Source organism: Balaenoptera physalus, assembly GCF_965194825.1.
Source record: "Balaenoptera physalus genome assembly, chromosome: 7".
Taxonomy (NCBI): domain Eukaryota; kingdom Metazoa; phylum Chordata; class Mammalia; order Artiodactyla; family Balaenopteridae; genus Balaenoptera; species Balaenoptera physalus.
This window is the reverse complement of record NC_138886.1, coordinates 103,022,026-103,042,508: the sequence shown is the minus strand read 5'-3', so window position 1 is coordinate 103,042,508 and position 20,483 is coordinate 103,022,026.

The window sequence follows — 20,483 nt, the reverse complement described above, 5'->3', positions numbered from 1 at the left end:
AACATCTTTATTGGAGTATAATTGCTTTACAATGTTGTGTTAGTTTCTGCTGTATAGCAAAGTGAATCAGCTATATGTATACATATCTCCCCATATTCCCTCCCTCTTGCATCTGCCTCCCACCCTCCCTATCCCACCACTCTAGGTGGTCACAAATAACCGAGCTGACCTCCCTGTGCTATGTGGCTGCTTCCCACTAGCTATCTATTTTACATTTGGTAGTGCATATATGTCAATGCCACTCTCTCACTTGGTCTCAGCTTACCATTCCCCCTCCCCAGATGCTCAAGTCCATTCTCTACGTCTGTGTCTTTATTCGTGTCATGCCCCTACGTTCTTCAGAACCATTTTTTTTTAGGTTCCATATATATGTGTTAGCATACGGTATTAGTTTTTCTCTTTCTCACTTACTTCACTCTCTATGACAGACTCTAGGTCCATCCACCTCACAACAAATAACTCAATTTCATTTCTTTTTATGGCGGAGTAGCTCAGTAATATTCATTGTATATATGTGCCACATCTTCTTTGTCCATTCGTCTGTCAGTGGACAATTAGGTTGCTTCCATGTCCTGGCTGTTGTAAATAGTGCTGCAATGAACATCATGGTACACAATTCTTTTTGAATTATGGTTTTCGTAGGGTATATGCCCAGTAGTGGGATTGCTGTGTCATATGGTAGTTCTGTTTTTAGTTTTTTAAGGAACCTCCATACTGTTCTCCATAGTGGCTGTATCAATTTACATTCCCACCAACAGTGCAAGAGGGTTCCCTTTTCTCCACACCCTCTCCAGCATTTATTGTTTGTAGATTTTTTGAGGATGGCCATTCTGACTGGTGTGAGGTGATACCTCATTGTAGTTTTGATATGCATTTCTCTAATGATTAGTGATGTTGAACATCCTTTCATGTGTTTGTTGGCAATCTGCATAGCTTCTTTGGAGAAATGTCTATTTAGGTCTTCTGCCTATTTTTGGATTGGGTTGTTTGTTTTTTTGATATTTAGCTGCATGAGCTACTTGTAAATTTTGAAGATTAATCCTTTGTCAGTTGCTTCATTAGCAAATATTTTCTCCCATTCTGAGGGCTGTCTTTTCACGTTGTTTATTTTTTCCTTTGCTGTGCAAAAGCTTTTAAGTTTCATTAGGTCCCATTTGTTTATTTTTGTGTTTATTTCCATTTCTCTAGGATTTGGGTCAAAAAGGATCTTGCTGTGATTTATGTCATAGAGTGTTATGCCTATGTTTTCCTCTAAGAATTTTAGAGTGTCTGGCCTTACACTTAGGTCTTTAATCCATTTTGAGTTTATTTTTGTGTATGGTGTTAAGGAGTGTTCTAATTTCATTCTTTTACATGTAGCTGTCTAGTTTTCCCAGCACCACATATTGAAGAGGCTGTCTTCTCTCCATTTATATTCTTGCCTCCTTTATCAAAGATAAGGTGACCATATGTGCGTGGGTTTAACTCTGGCATTTCTATCCTGTTCCATTGATCTATATTTCTGTTTTTGTGCCATACCATACTGTCTTGATTATTGTAGCTTTTTAGTATAGTCTGAATCTGCTCAGGACCCTGATTCTTCCCACTCCATTTTTCTTTCTCAAGATTGCTTTGGCTATTCAGAGTCTTTTGTGTTTCCATACAAATTGTGAAATTTTTTGTTCTACTTTTGTGAAAAATGCCATTAGTCGTTTGATAGGGATTGCATTGAATCTGTAGATTGCTTTGGGTAGTATAGTCATTTTCACAATGTTGATTCTTCCAATCTAAGAACATGGAATATCGCTCCATCTGTTTGTATCATCTTTAATTTCTTTCATCAGTGTCTTATAGTTTTCTGCATAGGTCTTTTCTGCAAGAAGTCTTTGTCTCCTTAGGAAGGTTTTTTCCTAGTTATTTTATTCTTTTTGCTGCAGTGGTAAATGGGAGTGTTTCCTTAATTTCTCTTTCAGATTTTTCATCATTAGTGTATAGGAATGCAAGAGATTTCTGTGCATTAATTTGGTATCCTGCTACTTTACCAAATTCATTGATTAGCTCTAGTAGCATCTTTAGGATTCTCTATTTATAGTATCATATCGTCTGCAAACAGTGACAGCTTAAATTCATCTTTTCTGATTTAAATTCCTTTTATTTCTTTTTCTTCTCTGATGGCTATGGCTAAAACTTCCAAAGCTATGTTGAATAATAGTGGTGATAGTGGACACCTTGTCTTGTTACTAATCATAGAGGAAATGGTTTCTGTTTTTCACTATTGAGAACAATGTTGGCTGTGCGTTTGTCATATATGGCCTTTATTATGTTAAGGTAAGTTCCCTCTATGCTTACTTTCTGGAGAGTGTCTATCATAAATGGGTGTTGAATTTTGTCAAAAGCTTTTTCTGCATCTATTGAGATGATCTTATGGTTTTTCTGCTTCAATTTGTTAATATGGTGTATCACATTGATTGATTTGCAGATATTGAAGAATCCTCACATTCCTGGGATAAATCCCACTTGATCATGGTGTATGATCCTTTTAATGTGCTACTGGATTCTGTTTGCTAGTATTTTGTTGAAGATTTTTGCATCTATGTTCATCAGTGATATTGACCTGTAGTTTTCTTTTTTGGTGACATCGTTTTTTGGTTTTGGTATCAGGGTGATGGTGGCCTCGTAGAATGAGTTTGGGAGTGTTCCTCCCTCTGCAATATTTTGGAAGAGTTTGAGAAGGATGGGTGTTAGCTCTTCTCTAAATGTTTGATAGAATTCGCCTGCGAAGCCATCCAGTCCTGGGCTTTTGTTTGTTGGAATATTTTTAATCACAGTTTCAATTTCAGTGCTTGTGATTGGCCTGCTTATATTTTCTATTTCTCCCTGTTTCAGTCTCATAAGGTTGTGCTCTTCTAAGAATTTGTCTGTTTCTTCCAGGTCGCCCATTTTATTGGCATACAGTTGCTTGAAGTAATCTCTTATGATCCTTTGTATTTCTGCAGAGTTAGTTGTAACTTCTCCTTTTTCATTTCTAATTCTGTTGATTTGAGTCTTCTCCCATTTTTTCTTGATGAGTCTGGCTAATGGTTTATCAATTTCATTTATCTTCTCAAAGAACCAGCTTTTAGTTATATTGATCTTTGTGATCATTGTCTTCATTTATTTTTCATTTATTTCTGATTTGCTCTTCATGATTTCTTTCCTTCTGCTAACTTCGGGGGGTTTTTTTTGTTCTTCTTTCTCTAATTGCTTTAGGTGTAAGGTTAGGTTTTTTATTTGAGATTTTTCTTGTTTTTGAAGTAGGATTTTATTGCCATAAACTTCCCTCTTAGAACTGCTTTTGCTGCATCCCATAGACTTTGGGTAGTCGTGTTTTTATTGTCATTTGTTTCTAGGTATTTTTTGATTTCCTCTTTGATTTCTTCAGTGATCTCTTGGTTATTTAGTAACATATTGTTTAGCCTCCACGTGTTTGTGTATTCTACAGCTTTTTTCCTGTAATTGATATCTAGTGTCATAGTGCTGTGGTTGGAAAAGATACTTGATATGATTTCAATTTTCTTTAATTTACCAAGCCTTGATCTGTGACCCAAGATATGATCTATCCTGGAGAATGTTCCATGGGCACTTGAGAAGAAAGTGTATTCTCTTGTTTTGGATGGAATGTCCTATAAATATCAATTAAGTCCATCTTGTTTAGTGTATCATTTAAAGCTTGTGTTTCCTTACTTATTTTCATTTTGGATGATATGTCCATTGGTGAAAGTGGGGTGTTAAAGTCCCCTACTATGATTGTGTTACTGTTGATTTCCCCTTTTATGGCTGTTAGCATTTGCCTTATGTATTGAGGTGCTCCTATGTTGGGTGCATAAGTATTTACAATTGTTATATCTTCTAGGATTGATCCCTTGATCATTATGTAGTATCCTTCTTTGTCTCTTGTAATAATCTTTTTTTTAACGTCTATTTTATCTGATATGAGAATTGCTACTCCGGCTTTCTTTTGATTTCCATTTGCATGGAATATCTTTTTCTATCCCCTTACTTTCTGTCTGTATGTGTCCCTAGGTCTGAAGTGGGTCTCTTGTAGGCAGCATATATACTGGTCTTGTTTTTGTACCCATTCAGCCAGTCTATGTCTTTTGGTAGGAGCATTTAATCCACTTACATTTAAGGTAGTTATCAATATGTATGTTCCTATTACCATTTTCTTAATTGTTTTCTGTTTGTTTTTGTAGGTCTTTTCCTTCTCTTGTGTTTCCTGCCTAGAGAATTACCTTTAGCATTTGTTGTAATGCTAGTTTGGTGGTGCTGAATTCTCTTAGCTTTTGCTTGTCTGTATAGGTTTTAATTTCTCCATTGAATTGGAATGAGATCCTTGCCGAGTAGAGCAATCTTGGTTGTAGATTTTTCTCTTTCATCACTTTAAATATATCCTGCCACTCCCTCTGGCTTGCAGTATTTCTGCTGAAAGATCAGCTGCTAACCTTATGGAGATTCCCTTGTATGTTATTTGTTGCTTTTCCCTTGATGCTTTTAATATTTTTCCTTGTATTTAATTTTTGGTAGTTTGATTAATATGTGTCTAGGCATGTTTGTCCTTGGATTTATCTTGTATCGCACTTTCTGAAGTTCCTGGCCTTGATTATTTTCTTTTCCATATTAAGGAAGTTTTCAACTATAATCTCTTCAAATATTTTCTCAGTCCCTTTCTTTTTTTTCTTCTTCTTCTGGGACCCCTATAATTCAAATGTTGGTGCATTTAATGTTGTCCCAGAGGCCTCTGAGATGGTCCTCAATTCTTTTCATTCTTTTTTCTTTATTCTGCTCTGCAGTAGTTATTTCCACTATTTTTTCTTCCAGGTCACTTATCTGTTATTCTGCCTCAGTTATTCTGCTGTTGATTCCTTCTAGAGCATTTTTAATTTCATTTATTTTGTTGTTCATCATTGTTTGTTTCTTCTTTAGTTCTTCTAGTTCCCTGTTAAATGTTTCTTGTATTTTCTCTATTCTATTTCCAAGATTTTGGATCATCTTTACTATCATTACTATCAATTCTTTTTCAGGTAGACTATTTATTTCCTCTTCATTTTTATGCTCTGGTGGGTTTTTACTTTGCTCCTTCAGCTGCTGTGTATTTCTCTGTCTTCTCATTTTGCTTTATTTACTGTGTTTGGGGTCTCCTTTTCACAGGCTGCAGGCTCATAGTTCCTGTTCTTTTTGGGGTCTGCCCCCAGTGGGTAAGGTTGGTTCAGTGTGTTTTGTAGGCTTCCTGGTGGAGGGGACTGGTGCCTGTGTTATGGTGGATGAGGCTGGACCTTGGCTTTCTGGTGGTCAGGACCGAGTCTGGTGGTGTGTTTTGGAGTGTCTGTGAACTTATTATGATTTCAGGCAGCCTCTCTGCTAATGGGTGGGGTTGTGTTCCTGTCCTGCTAGTTGTTTGGCATGGGGTGTCCAGCACTGGAGCTTGCTGCTCATTGAGTGGAGCTGTGTCTTAGCGTTGAGTCAGAGATCTCTGGGAGATATCTTGCTGATTGATATTACGTGGGACTGGGAGGTCTCTGGTGGTCCAATGTCTTGAACTTGGCTCTCCCACCTCAGAAGCTCAGGCCTGACACCTGGCTGGAGCACCAAGACCCTGTCAGCCACACGGCTCAGAAGAAAAGGGAGAGAAAAAGAAAGAAAGAAAAACAAGTAAAATAAAATACAAGTTATTAAAATAAAAAATTTAAAAAATTATTAAAATACAAAATTTTTAAAGTAATAAAGCAAAAAAGAAGAGAGCAACTAAACCAATAAACAAATCCACCAATGATAACAAGCGCTAAATGCTAAGATAAACATAAAAATTAGAAACTAGTCAGTTGCATACAGCAGATCCCAAATCTTTAGTTGCTCCCAACATCCACCGCCTCAATTTTGGGACAGTTCATTGTCTATTCAGTTATTCCACAGATGCAGGGTACATCAAGTTGGTTGTGGAGATTTAATCCACTGCTCCTGAGGCTGCACGGAGAAATTTCCCTTTCTCTTCTTTGTTCGCACAGCTCCTGGGTTTCAGCTTTGGATTTGGCCCCGCCTCTGCATGTTGGTCACCCTCTGGTGTCTGTTCTTTGCCCAGACAGGAGGGGGTTAAAGGACTGGCTGATTAGGGGGCTCTGGCTCACTCAGGCTGGGGGGAGGGAGGGTTATGGAATGCGGGGCAAGCTTGCAGCGGCAGAGGCTGTTGTGATGTTGTGATGTTGTAAGACATACAGTGTGTTCTTCCAGGGAAGTTGCCCCTGGATCATGGGACCCTGGCAGTGGTGGGCTGCACAGGCTCCTGGGATGGGAGGCGTGGTAAGTGACATTTGCTTGCACACAGGATTCTTTGTGGCTGCAGCAGCAGCGTTAGCATTTCATGCCTGTCTCTGGTGTCTGTGCTGATAGCTGTGGCTCGTGTCCATCTCTGAAGCTTGTTTAGGTGATGTTCTGAATGTCCTCTGCTCAAGCACCCTGAAACAATGGCCTCTTACCTCTTAGGCAGGTCCAGAGTTTTTCCCAGACTCCCTCCCGGCTACCTGTGGTGCACTAGCCCCCTTCAGGCTGTGTTCACACAGCCAACCCCAGTCCTCTCCTTGGGATCTGACCGCCAAAGCCTGAGCCTCAGCTCCCAGCCTCCACCCGCTCTGGTGGGTGAGCAAACAATCCTCTCAGGCTGGTGAGTGCCGGTCGGCACTGATCTTCTCTGCGGGAATCTCTCCACTTTGCCCTCTGCACCCCTGTTGCTGTGCTCTCCTCTGTGGCTCCGAATTTTTCCCCCACCCACCCCCGTCTCCACCAGTGAAGGGGCTTCCTAGTGTGTGGAAACTATTCCTCCTTCACAGCTCCCTCTCAGAGGTTCAGGTCCTGTCCCTATTCTTTGTTTCTGTTTTTTCTTTTTTCTTTTGCCCTACCTAGATACATGGGGAGTTTCTTGCCTTTTGGGAAGTCTGAGGTCTTCTGCCAGCATTCAGTAGGTATTCTGTAGGAGTTGTTTCATGTGTAGTTTTATTTTTGATGTACTGGTGGGAAAGAAGGTGATCTCCACATCTTACTCTTCAGCCATCTTGATGTTCTCCTCTTACGTTTTTATAGATTAGAGCTCCAACAGGGAAAAAAATCAAAGTGTCAAGAGGCCTGTGTACCTTCTGGAGGCCCTAAGGGAAAATCCATTTATTTGCCATTTCCCACTGCCAGAGGCTGTCCCTGTGCCTTGGTTTATGACCCCTTCCTTTGTCTTCAAAGCCAGCAACAGTGCACCTCTCTGGCTTTTTTTCCATAGTCACATCTTCTGCTGACCAGATCCAGGAAGTAAACATTCTCTTCTCTGAAGGTTCCTTGTCATCATATTTAGGACCCACTCATGTAATCCAGGATCACCTCCCAATCTCAAGGCCCTTAACTTAATCACATCTGCAAAGTCCCTTTTACCGTGGAAGGTAGCATATTTATAGGTTCCAGAGATTAGGACATGGATGCCTTCAGGGACCATTATTCTGCCTACCACACTTCCCAAATGAGTAAGACTTCAACTTGTTAAAATTCTGCTTTCAGTAAGAATCTAAAAGTTGATGTATCAAAAATCTCTTCCTGCAAAGGGATTGGGAGAGAGAAACTCAATGTGTCCACAGAAAGGAAAGAAGAGGACCACGGTTGCATGTGTCCAGACCTCAAAACTACAAATGGGATGGTTAGAGCTTCCTCTCCATGGGCCTTCATAGTATTGACCTTTCTTCTCATTGAGAACAAGATGACATGAGCACATGAACAGTGGAAATATTTTTCACTGGGAAAGAGAAAAAAGAGAGTACAAGTTGTCACAAGTTCTCTGCCTTGGCAGAGAAATGACCTCCTCTTTCTTCTGGTCGTCCAAACTTCTTGGTGTTGGAGGCAGAAAACAACCAGCAAATAGGAATAGAGTCTCAGAGGTCATGTATCCTCATATCCACTTCCCTCAATTCTGATGCCAAATGCTGTCTTCAAGAAAACATTGCCTCCCCTGTCTTCAGTCCTTTGCCAGATACCATGGTGCTGCAGGAGGTCAACCCCTTCCCAGACCCCTTAGGATTAACTAAGTGAACAGCAATAGGAGTTTGTAGACTATACGAATGGCACTGCCCCTATTATAAAAATGATGGAGCTGAGTGGAATGTTGCTGCTTTTAATCTCTTAGGCAGGATGTCCTAGTAAAGGATGAGACCCAAGGGTCAATACAATTCACCAAACTTTAGGCAGTCAGTTATCTTAACATAGATGCCCTGACCAACAAATGGCCCCATCTTCACATTTATTATGAACTGTTGGACCGTTGCCTAAGAGTTGACCCCTTCAGGGTAAAGAACTATGGGAATCATTTGCCTCACAGATACCCAAAATATAAATTAAAATCCCACACGTCTATGCATATACTAAGGCCACAATACATGGCCTTGACAGCATATTCCTTATTTCCTTCAGAATTATAGACATTACTGATAGTAACCAAGGCACACTCTTCACTTCTCAAAATACACTACGGCGGGCTTTTGAAAACAGGCACTCAATAGAACAGTCAGGAAGGGGAAAATTTCCCTTTCCTCTTTCCTTCTTTTGTTGTTTTTGGCTGGTCAAATAATTAAAATGGCATAAGACAGACTAATAGGAGAAAATCAAATTTTAATTTGTATGTTGGGAACCCCACATACATGAGAGGGTCAGAGACCTCACATACATTAGAAGTTCAGAGATAGAAAGTGTAAGAGTCCTGTGAGAGATTGATAGAGGGGCCACTACCCCCACACTCTAATCACTCTAATCATAGGGCCAGATACCAGACAACTAGAGACAACCCCTATGTACCAAAGCCTGTTGAAATTATTCAAACTAGCCAATCCTAAACCTGCTTATTCTGCCTTGCTTTGCTTTTCCTGAAAAAAAAAAAAACACACAATAAAGGCTCTTGTCCCTGTTTTCCTCTCTGCCTCCTGATTGACCCTCGTTCTTACCCTTGTGACCTATGTGATGTGCCTCCAACTTCTGGGGATCTGTGTGTATAAAAACTTCCTTCATGACAGTCATTTCTGTGTCTGTGTGTCATCATACCTGACTAAAGCAAATGCTAGGCACATTTTAAAATCTTGCTTTAAAAGAATCTTACAGTGAATGTACTCCTTCCAATCTCCTGGTCTTCTTGAGAAAGAAGCTAACAGGAACAGCCAATGGTACAGGTAAAGAAAGATCCAGGTTGATCAAATGCCAAGGACCTATGCTCCAGAGAGATTCATTCTGCTTCTCAGATCTTTCCCATATAAAAGTGCAATAGGCTAAATAATGCTCCCCCTTCAAAAGATTTCCACATTCTAATTTTTGGAACATGTGAATGTTACCTTCTATGGCAGAAGGGACTTTGCAGATATGATTAAGTTAGGATCTTGAGATGATGAGATTATTCTGGATTATCTAGGTGGTCCCAATGTAATAACAAAATAAAAGGGAAGCAGGACATTAGAGTAATTAATAAGAAATGTGGCAACAGAAACAAAAGGTTGTAGTGATGAGAGGAAGTGTTCTCAATCAAGGAATTCAGGTGGCCTCTAGAAGCTAGAAAAGGCAAGGAAATGGGTTCTCCCCTCAGAGCCTCCCGAAAGAACCAGTCCAGCCAAATTTAGCCCAGTGAAACTGATTTTAAACTTCTGACCTCCAGAACAGTACAGGAATAAATTTGTGCTGTTTTAAATTAAATTTGTTACAGCAGCAATATGAAACTAATACATAGGGGAGAGAAAGATCTAGGTCACCCACACACTAAAAATTAGAACGTTGACTCACAATAACGATGCCATCTTATATTTAACTTTGTGAGTTTCCTCCATGAGTTAAAGGAAAATTTGTAAAAATTTCCTGGCTAAAATTTAGAAAGACTTTTAAACTTGGCCCTGTTTTTTTCTTACACACACACACTCACACACACACACACACACACACAACGGCTCCAGGAGGCCAGCCTGTTGGAAGCCACCTGATTTCACTGAGCCCCATGGGGGTCAGTTTGTACTGAACAAATCCAAACATTGTGTAGGGTTTTCAGGTTGCAGACCACACCTTCCTGTGCTCCAGCTTTGGTTTCTCTGTGAGGTGTTCTGGTGATCACTAGAGGTGTGTGTCATCATTTTTCAGGCTTTTCTGCTCTTGGATTATTCATGTTGCTGTTTTGTTGGTTTAACTGGTATCCAATTTTCTTTCTTGATTCTCAGTTGGATTTCTAACAGGCTCCCAAGTGATGCTGACACTGCAGGTCTGTTGGCCCACACTTTGCATGAGTAGCAAGAATATAGAGGCTAGAAGTTGAGCCAGACCATGTTATGTTGGGGAAATGATTAAAATCCTGAGAAAGTTTTAATGATACTAAGCCAAACTGATGTTATAAGACAAGAATTCAATCCTATGCCCTTGGCCTAAAGGGCCTAAAACTGTCAGCCATTCTTATTCTTACCATTACCTTCTAGCTGCCTTTTTTCTCCATTAAGCCGGATTCACTGTGTACTGAATACTGGTAGGTGAATATATGTATGTATCTTTACTTCTGTCACTTAAATGCTAAAATATAAGTATTTTCCCACATAACTAAAATTTATTCCTGATAAATTTTTTATTATTAAAGTAAAATATGCATAAAGATTTTTTGAGTCTTACTATCTGCATTTCTTTATTTTTTAAAATTTATTTTATTGAAGTATAGTTGATTTACAGTGTGTGTTAATGTATAAAGTTTTTTTCTTTTTTTTTTTAAGATTACACTATAGGAAAAGACCCAGAATGTGAAAAGTAACAGTCTCTTTCCCACCATCCACAGCTTCTCTATTCAGAGGCAACCATTGCCAACATTTCGTGTTTTCCATTTTATGGTGAGGACCAATATAACTCAGTAAACTAAAATGTACATATTTCATTACTTCTTGATTAAACAACTTTGGAAAGTACTTAAAAACTCTCTATTATGAAGGATAAGACAGTTGGCATATAAATGGATCAAGTCATTATTTTGAAAACTAGCAAATAATGGGAAAGAGCCACTTATTCTTCAGTTCCTTGTAGATTCTATCACTAGCTAGCTAAAGAGTAGATGAGGAAGAGTTTCATGTTACATATGTATTCTCGCTAATGAGTGATGAAGGAATGGTGTCATTTTGTGGAAAGGTGCCATTTTGTGACCCCTAAGAATTAATGGATTTAGACTTTGAGCATCAGGTCAGCCAACATCATAAATGGAGGGCAATCAGAGTATGCGTTCCTGTTGGAAGAATCAACTCTTACTCTGCCAAAAATGAAAAGCTGAATCTGATCAAGTGTCTAAATCCAGCTACAATCTACAAGGGACATGTTAAATTTAACAGTACCAGAAGACAATCAGCAGAGTCCAGAATGTGGGAAACCACTGAACAAATGACCAGATCTGTTCAACAAATTGAAAGGAGAAAAAGAGAAAGACTTTTAAGGGACATACCAGCAAGAACAATGAGTGCACTTTATTTGGACCTGACTCACACACACTGAGAAAAATGTAGATACTGATGACATTTATGAGAGAATAGAAAATCTGAATATTAAATGGATTTTAATTGTGCTAATGAATCATTGTCCACTTTTAGGTCTGATCAGATTAATTGTAGCTGTTTTTTTAACAGACCTCATCTTTTAGAGGTATGTTCTGAAATACTTACAGCTAAAATAATATGGTATCTGGAATTTGTTTCAAAATAATCCAAGGTAGAGGAAATTAGTGAGGATACAGATGAGGTTACATTGGCTATGAGTTTATGATTATTGAAGCTGGGTGATGGGTACATGGAAGTTCTTCTTTTTCACATGTTTAATATTTTCCATAATAAGAATTTTTTTTAGAAAGTATATCTAGATGTTAACAATTTTTTAATCTGGGTGGTAGGTAATAAGGTTTATCAAAATTCTGTTTGCATTTTCCTGCTTCAAATATATACAATTAATAATAAGCTATTAAACAATAAATCATAAAAGAAATAATAAAAACTAACAAATGATAAATTTAACTTACTACTTCCTCCTTTCCCTTCTTCCCTCACACCTCTCAATTTTTGTATAGCAATATTATTCTTATTTTTAGTTTTTCTTGTGTATGGATTTATGAATTTAAAGTTTTATTAACAATAAGTTCCCTAAGAACCTTCAAGTTGTGAACTTTCAAAGATGCGAATGTGAGTTCACATGTCCAGTCATGTAAGTTAGTTCACATGTCTGGTGTGAGCTACCGTATTTTTTAAGGTACTGTACTGTAAGATTAAAAATGTTTTCTTTATTTTTTGTTTGTTTTTTATGTATTATTTGTGTGAAAAGTATTATAATCTTAGTAGAGTACAGTACTATATGTATAGCCAATTCTGTTAGTTGGGTACCTAGGCTAACTTTGTTGGACTTACGAACAAATTGGACTTATGAACACGTTCTTGGAAGAGCACTTGCTCATATGTAGGGGACTTACTGTAATCTGATTCTGGAATGGAATATAGAATATGACAAAACAATCTAAATGCATCACAAATATATGAAGAAACCTCACTGAAGGAGATGGGGGAAAAAGTGTTGACTTAAGTAACTTTGGAAATAAATGGAGTCTGTAAGACTAATGGCAAAAGAAACTGTACATAACACTGTACTTTTGTTGGTAAAGTTGTTTCCCACAGAGGTACAGGTTAACAATTCTGATACCACTGTATGTGTACTGGAATTGAACAATTAAGTAAATGGATGGCAGACAGTGGGAGCCAGGTTTCCCACTGTTTGGAGTTGGGGGTTACAGTTAATTAAGAGGAGGCTAGAATGATGTTCTATTGTTAATGGATTAGAGTTGCAGATATCAGAATGAACTCATGTTTAGTCTAATATAGATACATAAGGACACAAATAAAAATATTCATAGATGTATTTATATGGACTGGTTAGTACACACACTATGTTTCCTCACTCTGTCAGCTGAGAGGATCTAAAAGCACCAAAACCCTAGTAGCAACGAACATATCCTAGCACCCATATCTTGGTTGCAGATAACGTTCTCAATTAAAAAAAAAAATAGAGCTCCTTGGAGAAATAGAGAATTCTGGGCCTGGGCAGAAAATATAAAAGATGAGCCTGGAGCATCTTGTAAGGCCTAAAAGTAAGGAAGTGCTCAAAAATGAGCAAAATGTTGTATGTCAAAGAGATGCCAGAATCAACAGAAAAAGCTCCCAATAGCCAAAGCTGGAATAATTTGAGCTAAAATAAAGTGATGTTGGATTAAGTCACCAAGTATAAAATAAATATTCACAAATCCATCCTAATATAAATACATGATGGAAGGATACATAAATGGAGAAGGATGGACAAATCTCCCATACAGAAGAATTTCAAATATTTTTTTAATTGGGGCATAGTTGATTTATAATACTATATTAGTTTCAGGTATTCAACACAGTGATTCAAAATTTTTATAGATTACACTCCATTTGAAGTTACTATAAAATATTGGTTATCATCCCTGTGCTATACAATATATCCATGTAGCTTATTTATTTTAAACATAATAGTTTGTACCTCTTAATCTCCTACACCTATCTTGCCCCCCCCCCCACTCCCCTCTCTCCACTGATAACCACTGGTTTGTTCTCTATAACTGTGAGTCTGTTTCGGCTTTGTTACATTCATTCATTTATTTTTTGATTCCACATATAGGTGATAACATACAGTATATGTCTTTCTCTGTCTGACTTATTTCACTAAGCATAATACCCTCCAGATCCATCCATGTTGTTGCAAATGGCAAAATTTTATTCTTTTTTATGGCTGAGTAGTATCCCATTGTGTGTGTGTGTGTGTGTGTGTGGACATGTGAGATATATATATTAGGCTGACCAAAGAGTTCTTTTGGGTTTTTCCATAACATCTTATGGATGTTAGATATATATATATGTATATGTATGTTACTCATCACTTATCAGAAAATGTCTTTGCTTTGACATTGGCTTTGTGAATAGTCTGTCATAGAACTCTCAAGTGAAAATAATTTTCTCCCTCAACTTTGAACAACCATTATGTTACTTTTTAAAAGCTATTTTTACTGATTAGAAATCTTACATAATCCAAGTGGTCGTTTGTCTGCTAATTTTTTCCCTGCCTGTGGCAGCTTTTAGGATATTATCTCTTTACAACTGAAGTTATAAAATTGCATGAGGAATGTCCAGGTAAGTGTCTTTTTTATTTTTATTGAGTTATCTTTATCAATGACCAATTGATCACTTCAATGTGAACATGTGAATATTTTACATTATTGTATTTACATTGTTATTGTTCTTACTATTCTATTCTTTGATGTTTTTCTAACTTTTTATTTTTTGTTCTCTTTTTGTTTGTTTGTTTTTGTTTTCTCCTTCTAGAAATCTTACTAGATGAACACTGGGATTCCTGGATGAGGGTATCCATGATGCTAAGTTTTTCTCATATTTTCTCATTGTTCCTTTTTCTTCAACACCTTTGGAGAGTTTCTCAACATCTTCTAGATCATTGATTCTATCTTTGGCTGTTATTTTTTTTTAATCATTCAGTCCTTTTACTAAACTTTTCAGTCTGGCAATAGTTTAATTTCCAAAAATACTTTACTATTTTCCTATTGCTCCCTTTTCATAGCAGCCTTTTCTTCTTTTAGTAATAATACCAGAGAGCTCAAATCTCTCTGAAGATGTTCAAATTAAACTTTTCTTTTCTTTTTTTCTTGGATGATTTGTTTCCTCCAGCAAATGTTTTGTTTTGCTTTCCTTTGTTTTTGTTTTTTGGGTTTTTTAAATCATTATAGTCCTTCTCTTTTCTTAAATGCCTGGTGACTCTGGTTTGTGTTTATGAATGTGAAGCTATTGTGATTGTTATGGATCTTTTTTTTTCATTTTTGAGCTTTTTTTTCTAGTAGCTTTGTCTAATATGACCATTTTTATAGTGTTTCCTATTATAAACCTAAAAAATGAAACAATATCTATTGAATGTCACTCCTTGTTATCATTTGTTTTCTATAGTATATGTCCACCATTCTTGATTTCTCTATTAGCATAATTATGTGTTGACCAGCAGAGTACTAACTAGAATAGATTATTGGGTGATATAATTAATGGAACTTACATAATTTAGGTGTTGTGTTATACATTTTTTTCTTCTCTTATTTCTGAATACTTTTCCACTTTTTTGTACCATATTTTTATAGTCTAAAAGTCTGAAAGAAACGTGATTTTTGTTTCCTTATAGAAAACTTAGACTTAAGTATTTTTTTCTCTATTCTTGAAAGAAATCCACAAATCTTACCTGGTAATATGCTCTTTAATTGTAATCGAAATTGTGCAAGGTCTATCCTCTACTAACAGAAAGTCCCTTGTCAGAAAGGGTCACCTGCTGCCTTGGTTGTATGCATGATCTCTGCACTGCCTTGCCCTGAGGAACAGACCAGAAACAGGAAGGAGGGAGGAGGGAATGTACCATGACGGCTTTTCTTTCTCTGCTTTGGATTCAACTTCTCTTCCTTATTTCTGCCCATGTTTATGTCCTCACTGGAGTCAATCAACCTCTGAACAGTTGAGTCTGTGCCTCACCGACGTTTTAAAAATTATGCAAAACTGCTCTTTTCCCAAATCCAGCCTCTGGAAAATATTCCAAGAGGCTATATTCTATGTCTTAAAACTTCTGACCACAAGAGAGAAACAGGAGTAAAAGAATTTGGGCTTTGTATCTGGCAATGTAGAATGTTTCTGGGCATGGCAATCGAGGTGAGAAATTAGTGAAATAGCAGAAGTCTTTGTTTATGCTTCATTCTCACTAGGATATTTGAGAGCATGACAGAGGTCATTTGTATTTTCATGCTTCCCTAGGCAGACATATGTCCTATGGAAAACATGCCCATTTTACAGTCATTTTCTTTTATATAATTGTGACCTGTCTTCTGACACTTTAATATCCATGCAGTTGGTGATAATTTTCACTTCATTTAAAAAATAAGATAAGGTTAAATCCAATACATACATCTAAACAATGAAAATGCAAACATGCACAGAAGTTAGGGCTTCCTTGGGCACTGGCTGCATGAGTAAATATTGACATCTTATCACATTCTTGATTCCAAAAATTCTCTGTGTGTGGTTCTCAATCTACTTATTCATTAGATACCAAGCACCAACTGAAAACATAGAAGCAAAAAATGGAGTAAACCAGAGAGACACCATACTGCATAAGATAAAAATAAGAATAAATCAATAAATATTAGGACTGGTTAGGAAAGCGGACATAGTAGGCAGGCATAAGAGAATGCAAAAACTCTGAAAGATGCTCAGAGTAACTAAAGATAGTATGGACACAAGGAGACAAAAAGGTAGAAACAAAACCTCTGTGTCTTGATAGTAAACTCTGGATGTTACTGACTGAATTGCACTGACTGTGGGATTGTACTTAACAAAACAAAATGTGATAAACCTAAAAAGTATGCATTCCAATGAAAAATGTAAATGTCTTGAAATCAGTATAAACCGTACCCTATTTCACTTTGCATCTCTTGAGATTTAATTGTTATTAACATGAAATAAAAGCATTTCGTAAAAGCCTATATTTCAATAGAAGTACCACATGTACTGTAAGATTATCAATTGTGTATCAGATTTTGAGAGTGGAGCATCTTCACGTCCATTCTAATGTGAGGAAGTGCAGAAGTAAAATGATTCCTGCCCTTCTGTCCTTCATATATAATTATACTTTAATTAGAACATAACTTTTTGTATTCCCTGAAGGAACATACACTCTGCAGGAATCAAATTGATTGGTAAGTAATAAAGTTGTAATTAAATTGATAGTTGATATTTTCCCACTGTGAGCATTTGACACAATGCTTAGGTTTCTCACAATATTTGCTCTATAGCCCTCATGAGGTCCAGACAATATTATTCAGTACACAGAGCAGATATTATCATGAAGAGCAACTCATTTAAGCTTTTTAGAACATTCTCAAATTATGCAGCCTTTTGTTTGTAATTGGATTTTTGTTGTAGGTAGCAATTAGAGGTTTCCAAGGGAAAGGCTTATTTGGCAGTTCTAACATTATTACAGAAGTTAATCATAGATGCTTAGGTTAAAGATCCCAGGACAAAATAAAAAGTCACCCCATTTTTAAATCCAGTGGGCACAGGGCCTTTTCAGCCGCCCTTGTAAATATACCATAGAATCTAACTTTGTCAGCCTGGACTGGGGCAACCAAGACTAAAACTTCTCAGAATTATAGAAGTAAATTACAGACCCGTCTTTTCAAGGCTAACTGTATACACCACAACTATGACAGTGAAGCACAAACATATTTTTGGATTTACAATATATTCCTCTTTAAAAAATATTAAGTCATTCCTAAATAATATTTTCCTTTTTAAATTAAAAAAAAAGTCTATTATTTGGAGAAAACACACATGAACTTAAGATATATCTATGCACTGTAGAATATGTAATCAATTAACAATTAGCTAGTATTAGCTATCTGTAGCTGCATAAAAAATTACTCCAAAACTTAGTGGAGAGAAACTACAACATTTATTATTTCTCCATCTTTGTGGGTCAGAAACCCAACCATGGTCCAGCTCTGGCTCAGGGTTCCTCATACAGCTGCAATCAAGATGTTTGTTGGGGCTACCATTATCTTAAGGCTCAACTGGGAAAGTTCTGCTCTTGAACTGACTTGTGTGGTTGTTGGCAGGATTCAGTCTCTCACAGGCAACTTGTTGGCTAGAAGCATCTCTCAGTTGCTTGTCATGTGTGTCTCTCCTTAGGACAGTAAGCCTGAGTTCATCAGTGTGAGAAAGTGAAAAAGCCACACAGAGACTGAGCAAGTTGGAGGTTACAGTCTTCTATAACCTACCCTCAGAAGTGACATCCCGTCACTTTTGCCTTATTGGTTAAAAGCAAGTCACTGTGTCCAGACCCTAGACAGAGAGGGATTACACAGTGGGGTGAACATGAGGAGATGGGTCGTGGAAGTCATTCTAGAAGCTGTCAACTATAGCTTAGCATATAGGAAAACTGACATGTTATGAATAAATAGAATTCCCAAACTGAGTAAATACTTCTTGGAGGTCCCTTACATCAACATTCTCCTTACAGACCATCATTACCCTCAGATTCAATCAAACAGACACAGCAAAATTAATTTTTCTTTTTTTTTTCTATTCTGAATCGGTGATAAAATTAAAGTACTGCTCAAAAGAAGTCACTCAATGACAAAGAGCAATCACAGAAACACATAAAATGTCTCCATATTATGACATAATGTAATAAAATATGATTGACTAAAATAATTATTTTTTCTATAATATAAAATATATTATATATATAAAAATATATATAACTATATCATAAAATGAAATATTTTAAAAATCTGTACTAAAATAAAGGTAAATTAAGATATTAATGAGCCACTGTTTTTCTCTTATCACACTGGAAAAATTTATGATTGAGAATATATACGCATAGTTTTTTAATTTAAAAGAATTTACACAAAACTGTAGTGGACTGAAGTGTGCAGTTAAAGAAGAGTCGAAGTGACTCTGAGTGGAATCTGCAGAGTTTTAATTTGTAATGATGAGCATGTACTACTTTTATAAACTTAGTACATTTTTAATAAACAGGGAATCAATAAGAGTAAATTCTACAAATGTAACCTATATGCTCGTTTATTCATGTGTAGTTGTTTAACGATGAGTTCAACAAGCCCTATCGGGTACGCGTTTGGTGTCATGGTACCAGGTTCAATGTTAAGTTACATACAAAAGGAGACAGACCTTCTGCGTCCAGGTGCCATCCATACATGTTATTCTAGTCTATATTATGTAATTGTCTCTGGTTTGAATAAGTTGTATTTCCAAAGGTTTTACTTCATAGACACCAATAAAGTGAAATGGCTCTGGGTGCTGGATACTTGATTCCAGAATGTCAAAACTATTCACAAGTTTTCATTTGTTATCATGGAAATCTTTTCTCAGCAATACATCCATCCTTTTTCATTTCACTCTCTTTCTTGTTGACAGTCAAGATGGTTTTCTGCACTTTCCAAAATCAGTACGGTTCAAGCATACAACTAAAGTGAGTTTCTACAGGACGATAGAAGTTGTTAAACATAAAAGATGTTCAATGGTCAAATGCATCTGAGCATCATTTAAGTGAAATTCACCAGTGGCTCTACAAGAAGGCCTCTATGAGCAGGGTGCTGAGAAGCAGTAAGAACCTCTCCAGGAACATGCATACCATATCTTCAGACTTCTCATCTACAGAAGCCCTTTCTCTTAGAGAATTGATCTAGTGCTCCATGGAACTAAAAAGGGGAAATGCAACTGTAGTCAACACAGTGATATATGCAAAAGATTGCCTCAATATATATTTTTCATATTCATAGAATATTTTTCTGTTTTCCTAGTCTAAGTGGTAACTATCTCCTGTGATGTGCTGCTCCCTTCAGGGTTTTGTAAAGGCATGGAAACAGCCCCATGAAACAACAAAGCCAAAGCACAGATGGGAAATGATAGAGGAAGCCCTTGAGATTGATGCCCCTGCTTGGTCCAGCACCCACATATTCCTGACAGATGCATATGTGACAGATGCATATGTGCATATACATTTCAGAAGGAAGGCAGAACATCAGTAGTGCCCCATCACTCTCAGACCTTAAACATCTACAAAGGCCCAGGACTGCTCTACACTGATCCATGATCTAAGGAGTTACTTGTTAATACTGAAACCAACAAATTTCTTGTTCTTGTGCTAAATACTTTTCAGACAAAGACACTTTCCCATTACTGTGCTAAATAATAGTGGGACCAGAGAAAGATAACATAGTTACTTGTTCCAGGAAATACTTGCTTGAAAGATAAGACTGTGAACCAACTATTTATTAAAATAGCTTATTATCAAAACTGATATATAACCAATACTTTCTTCTCAACCTTCCCTCTCTATGCACACTAACCCCAGGCATAAATTCTGCCCAACCCAACCAGTTCTCTCATGGAAAGACTGCTGCAAAATCAGCCATCTGCATCCTTAAAACCCTGTGAACCTCTTCCCCTGACTTTCCACTCTGAGCCACTATGACTACCAAAGTGGTGTTCTCCCATACTCAATAAATCTAGAAAAAATTAGCTTTACTTGATCAACACAAATTTGGGAAGTAATCTTTTTTGCGGAATTGACAGCTAATATTTAAGGACCATGAACCTCTAAGAGATCCCTACCCTTAATGCAACATCACACAAATATGCGAGTACTCGCTTTGATTTAATGGGTTGATGTATTAAAATGGTCTTGAAATTGGCCATTAACATGATATAAGAAAGGCTTCATGTCCTATATTCCCTAGGTTTGTCAAGGTCCTCCCAAGACATGGAGGTGTTAGCCTCCAACCGATCAAGATTTAGAAAGGGTTGAGCCTGTCTAGTACACTG